The following is a 6,751-nucleotide window of genomic DNA, read 5'->3' as shown; positions in this document are numbered from 1 at the left end:
CAGAAATGAAGAAAGAATAAGGGGGGAGGCTTTTTTGGTTGTTTGTAAGTGAAATTTGTAAAAGCTTGTAAGTACAGAAAACACAATTTAACAGGTAAAGGTGAAACTATCATATAACCTAATTGAGCAGTATAAAAGCTTTATTTTTGAATAAGTTCCTAATAATATATTTAGCTATAAAGTCACAGATTAAACAATGTAGTTATAATAGGTGTCATTATGTCTAATGGATGGGTCATCTAGAAAAAAAATAAAACAGAAATACTGGCATTGAATGATATAGATCAAATGGACCTAACAAGAGTTGACAGAACATCCCATCCAAAAAACCAAATAACATACTCTTTTCTGTATCCCAAGGAATTTCCCTCAAAACTGATCATATCTTAGGACATAAATTATAGATTATCTAGTTCTATCCCCTTCTGCCCTCCCTACTCAACGTGTCTGTTCTACCTTCACTTACAAATGAGATTTATATGTCATGCTTTGAGCCCTGATTTTTAGTTAGTTTCTCTGGATCTGTGGACTGCAGAATCATTATTCTTTACTTTACAGCCAGTGCCTACTGATATGTAAGTATATACCATCTTTGTCTTTTTAGGTCTAGGTTACCTTGTTTAGGATGATTTTTTTTTCTGGTTCCATCCATTTGCCTGCAATTTCATGGTATTGTTTTGAGCAGCTAAGCAATAGTCCATTATGTGAATATGCCACATTTTCTTTATCCATTCTTCACTTGAGGACATCTATGTTGTTTATAGTTTCTAGCTATTATGAATAAGCTTCTATGAACATAACTGAGCAAATGTCCTTGTGGTAGAATAGAATGTCCTTTGGGTAAAGACTCAGGGGTGGTATAGCTAAGCCTTGAGGCCTGGATTGCCAATTGTCTGAGAAACCCCCATATTGATTTCCAAAGTGGCATACAAGTTTATATGCCCATCAGCAATGAGGAGTATCTCCTTTGTTCTACTCTGTCTCTAAAATAAGCTGTCACTTGTGGCTTTGTTTTTAGCAATCCTGACAGGTGCAAGAGGGAATCTCAGAGTTGTTTTGATTTGCATTTTCTTGATGGCTAAGAATGTAGAACATTTTTAAATTTTATATTTATTTTATTTTCCCATAGTTTATTTTTTATTAAATTTACACCTTGATAGCAGCCCCATTCCCTCATCGGGTTCCACTCTAGTATGCTGCACAAGTGAGCTGCAGGGCCTTCTCTCCTGAGTGCTGCAGCAGATGAAGGAAAGGGACAGCTTTTCTGCTCCTTGACCCCAGGACTCCCAGCTGCTGCGGGAGAAAAGGAGCAAGGGTATCCCTCTCTGGTCCATGTCACTGCATGGGGAATAAGTGGTAGGGCCAGGTCTCCCACATTTACATCCTCGGGGAACTGGCTCATCAACAACTCCCAAAATTGTGAACCCCATTATCCTCAGTACTCCAGCTGACTAGGGGCAGGGGCAGCTCTCCCAGGATGCCCAGGTAAGAGATGGGACCAGTTCAGCACAGCCCTCCATCAGATATCAACATGTCCCCAAGTGTCAGCGCAGAACAAGAACTTCTGCTTGGCCTTTGGTGGTAACAGACCTCTGCTGCTGCACATCCAGGTACCAGATCTGGACCCTGGTGGCAGCATATGCCAGGACCCCATCATAGTCCCAGGTAGCTTCACCAGCTATTCACATTGGGCTATTCCTCATTACCCTCAGGTCTTCAGTTCTGCCTCTTTTCATTGTGCCCACTTTCTTCTGTTACTCTCTCTTCCATTTATCCACCACTTCATTGCTCTTCTTAGTAGTTCCCTGCATCTCAGAGTGTCCAAGGCATCTCAGAAATGGTCTCAGAAATGCTATGCCCCACTTGAACATTATAGTACAGGAAGCAGCCATCTAGTGTGGCCCACCCCAAGCCTGCAAGGCACCTGAATGGTGATCATCTCAGGCTAGCTCCTTGTCAAAACCCTATGACATGTGTCTAATGGATATTTCATGCTCTCTGCTCACCAGGTCCCATGTGAGGTTCATCTGTCTCTGGATTTCTCCCTTCCAGGGCCCTAAGCTTAGGTTCTTCTAGTCTCCAGCTGTATCCAGGTCTTGGGAGTCATCAGGGTCTACATGGTGCCAGACTGGTGGTCATCTCTAGCTAGTTCACTATCCAAGACCCCTAGCTTTCGGCTGGTGGTCATCTCAGGGTCAATTATTTTCAGGGAATGTTAGACTACTGTCTTAGTGTTTTGCTGCTGTGAACAGACACTATGACTATGGCAACATTTTAAGAACAATATTTAATTGGGGCTGGCTTTCAGATTCAGAGGTTCAGTCCATAATCATCAAGGCTGGAGCCTGGCAGCATCTGGGCAGGCATGGTCTAGGTGGAACTGAGAGTCCTACATCTTCATCTGAAGACTGCTATGAGGAGACTGATTTCCAGACAGATACCATGAGGGTCTTATAGAATCAGAGGTGATCTGTCCCAATACTGGGAGTAAATGTGACCAGCTGTACCCATGCACACAGGAACACTGCCAGTCCAGTGGCACGGGTTCCTTCTGGTCTATCTGGCCAGTGTGCTGAGAGGACACTGGGTGTAAACCCTGGAGCCAGTCCCACAACATTCAAAGTAAGCTCTACTCCCAAATACTCTAATGGGCCTGAGATCACAGGATTACAGCATCCCAGAATCACAGGATCACAGAGACAGCTTGACTCTGAGGAGTTCTGACACAACCAGGACCACAGGAGAAACAAGCTCCAGTCAGATATAGCCAGGGCAGGTAGCATTAGAGATAATCAGATGGCAGGAGGCAAGTGCAAGAATCTAAGCAACAAAAACCAAGGTTACTTGGCATCATCAGAACCCAACTCTCCCACCATAGCAAGTCCTGTACACACCATCGCACTGGAAAAGCAAGATTCAGATCAGAAATCACTTCTCATGATGATGATGGAGGACTTTAAGAAGGATATAAATAAGTCCCTCAAAGAAATGCAGGAGGTAACACAGGTAAAAAGAAATACACAGGTAAACAGTTAGAAGCTTTTAAAGAGGAAACACAAAAATCCCTTAAAGAGCTACAGGAAAACACAAACAGGTGAAGAAAATGAAAAAAAATCTAGGACCTAAAATTGGAAATAGAAACAATAAAGAAATTACAAAGGGAGACAACCCTGGAGTTAGAAAACCATGGAAAGAGATCAGAAGTCATAGATGTAAGTATCACCAACAGAGTATAAGAGATAGAAGAGAGAATCTCAGGGACAGAAGATACCATTAACACAACAGTCAATGAAAATGCAAAAAGCAAAAAACTCCTAACCCAAAACATCCAGGAAATCCAGGACACACTGAGAAGACCAAACCTAAGTATAATAAGTATAGAAGAGAGTGAAGATTCCCAACTTAAAGGGCCAGTAAATACCTTCAACAAAATTATAGAAGAAAACTTCCCTAACCTAAAGAAAGAGATGCCCATGAACATACAAGAAGCCTACAGAACTCCAAATTTACAAACCATGACCAAATCAAATTTACACAGTATCTTTCCACAAATCCAGCCCTACAAAGGATAAATAGATGGAAAACACCAACATAAGGGGCAAAACTACAGTCTAAAAGAAGCAAGAAAGTAATATTTCAACAAACACACATAAACATAATTCAATCTCTAGCAACAAAAATAACAGGAAGTAACAATTAGTTTTCCTTAGTCTCTCTTAATATGAAAATCAATATTACCAACATATCCTAACTGTTTGTAATTCAAAAATATGAGGAATTAAAAATTTGTTGGCTGGCATCCAGTTGTCTCTATAATTTGATAATTGGAGAAATAGGTCCAATATTGTACAATCCATATACATTTTCTGCTTGTTTGACTGTGACAGTGTCTTGCTGTGTACCACATAATGGTCTTTGAAATCACGCTTCTCCTATCTCAGCCTCTCTATTAGTAGTTTTGTTTATTTGATGTCTTTACATTATACTATGGTTTTCAGAACAGCTTACATATTTCAAAATTATTTATACAACCAAAAGAAATGTAAACAATTAATTTGGGGGGAGTAGCTTGTAAAAGAACAACAAAGAGTGAGACTGAATGCTTTTCTTGATGTTTATAATTATTGTATCAATTTTGAAGAAGAGGACTTTATAAGTTACTCTTTCTCGGAAATGAATGCTTTTCAAAATCATCATAGCCAATGAACCATATTCTTACCTGCTCTTAATGTCTATGCCACCCTCCAAGCAGAACCATTGATCATTGAAACAGTTGGTAATTGACTTCATGTATAAACTATCTTTTTTTTTTTTTTTTTTTTTTTTTTTTTTTTTTTTTTTTGGTTTTTCGAGACAGGGTTTCTCTGAGTAGCCCTGGCTGTCCTGGAACTCACTCTGTAGACCAGGCTGGCCTCGAACTCAGAAATCCGTCTGCCTCTGCCTCCCAAGTGCTGGGATTAAAGGCGTGCGCCACCACCGCCCGGCTTATAAACTATCTTAATACACACACCATTTCTTAATTGAATGTAACCTGTTCTCTGTGGGCTGAGAATGAAGACAATCATTCAAGTCAAATAGTTTTGACCATAGCAGGAAATCTGTATCCAAAAATCTTGCCTACAATTCATTCCTTGGGGCAGCAGAACTGTCAACACTTAGCTACTATGAAGGTAAAGTCCTTTGGTGATGTGAGGGTCATTGAAGTACATAAAGCTTTTATTACAATGAACTCCATTGTCTAATCAATGTTCTTATTTTGGGTTTGTACCACAGTAAAAGCCAAGATTTTAAGCTCTACTTAAAACAAAACAAACAAACAAACAAAAAGACTTTATGTATTTATGTTCATGAAAAAAAACTAGTAGTGATGTATTATTTTAAAATATATAGGTAATATGTTTGGAGTTATTTAAAGTTTATATTGAGAAAAATGTATGTATTTTCAGTATTGCTGTAGACAACCATCTACATAAGACTGTTCAACTGATTGTTGCTTTATATCAAACAACTTTTATACTATTCATTTTTTATTACAATATTTTATAATTTTTAAAGAATATGATAAAATAAAAAAAGCGAAAGGTATGACATGTATTGAAAGGGGATCTCTGGGAGGAGTTGAGATACAAAAGGGAAAGAAGAATGTGATGTCATTCTATTTACTTAAAACATGTTTTCAAATGTTAACAAATTCAGATAAATTTAAATTATGTATCTTTTCTCATCATAATGCAATAAAACTTTAAAAGAAAAACAGATAAGGGTCTTAAAGCCCACACCCACAGTGACACACTTCCTCCAACAAGGCCACATCTACTCCACCAAGGCCAAATATACTCTAGCAAGGCCAAACCTACTCCAACAAGGCCACACCTCCAAATAGTGCCACTCCCTGGGTCAAGCATATACAAACCATCATATTTACTAATCATTCAGATGTTCATATGACAGAACACTATGACCTAGACATAGCCTATCTCCTATCTACCACTAAATGACACACATGTGACACAGCATTCACACTGGTAAATCTTCTCAGAGCAGGTAGAGGGCCATTTTTACTATACTAATCAAACCAATTCATGATTATGGGAGATCTTCCATCTTCTGATATCTTTTCTATTTTTTTCTTCAAAAAATTGAAGTTCTTGGCATACAGGTGTGATGGTTTGAATATGCTTGGCCCATAGCTAGTGCCACTGTTTAAGGTGTGGCTTTGTTGGAGGAAGTGTGTCACTGTGGGAGTAGGCTGACCCTCCCTCTTCCAACCTGTTTAGCAGACAATCTTCTTTTAATCATTGTCAGAAAAAAATATAGAATTCCCAGCTTCTTTATAAGAACTACACCTCCCTGAATGTTTCCATGCTTTCAACCTTGATGATAATTGACTTACATCTGAACATGCAAGACAGCCCCAATTAAATGTTGTCCTTTATGAGGTTTGTCTTGGTCATCATGTCAGTTCACAGCAATGGAAACCCCAACAGGACAACAGGTCTTCCATTTGCTTGATTAGAGTTACACCAATATATTTTATATTATTTGTGATTACTGTGAAGGATGTTGTTTATCTGATTTATTTCTTAGCCCATTTATTACTTTTAAATAGGAGGACTACTGACTTTTTAAAGTTAATCTTCTATTCAGCCACTTTGCTGTTTTATCTGTGCTTATCAACTGCCAGGGGGCAGAAATTTGGGAGTTTTTTTTTTTATACTATCATATCACCTGCAAATAGTGATACATTGACTTATTCCTTTCTGCTTTGTATTCCCTTGATCCCATTTAGTTGTCTTATTGCTTTAGCTAGAACTTCAAATATTTCACTTATTGATATGGAGAGAGTGGATAGCCTTGTCCTATTCCTGTCGTTAGTGGAATTGTTTTGAGTTTCCCCCATTTAATTTGATATTGTCTATAGGCAGAATGCATTTTGCCCTTCTTGTGTGTAGGTATGTTCTTATCCTTGATTTCCGCAAAACTTTATCATGAAGAGGAGTTAGAGTTTCTCAAAGGTTTTTCAGCACAAAATGATATAATCACGTTTTTTATTCAGTTTGTTTATATGGTGGATTACATTGTTAGATTTTCATATGTTGAACCATTCCTGCATATGTGCACTGGAACCCTCTTAATCATGGTGGATGATTTTTTTGATGTATTCTTTTATTTAGTTTGTGAGTATTTTATTGAGTATTTTTGCTTCTATGTTCATGAGGGAAATTGCTTAGTAATTTTCTCTCTTTGTTGA

The 6,751-nt window shown here is 38.3% G+C and overlaps 1 non-coding gene across 1 annotated transcript; it reads right to left on the bottom strand.

Moving 5' to 3' along the window:
- Window positions 1–5,416: 5,416 nt before the first annotated feature.
- Window positions 5,417–5,545, bottom strand: LOC116104376. The gene has a single exon (XR_004123878.1). It is a non-coding gene; the product is annotated as a small nucleolar RNA SNORA17 (small nucleolar RNA).
- Between the last annotated feature and the right edge of the window lie 1,206 nt (window positions 5,546–6,751).

The sequence above is a fragment of the Mastomys coucha genome, unplaced genomic scaffold (genome assembly GCF_008632895.1).
Source record: "Mastomys coucha isolate ucsf_1 unplaced genomic scaffold, UCSF_Mcou_1 pScaffold21, whole genome shotgun sequence".
In the NCBI taxonomy this organism is placed as follows: Eukaryota; Metazoa; Chordata; class Mammalia; order Rodentia; family Muridae; genus Mastomys; species Mastomys coucha.
Note: the sequence above shows the minus strand (reverse complement) of the source record. Positions and strands in the feature narration are given on the sequence as shown.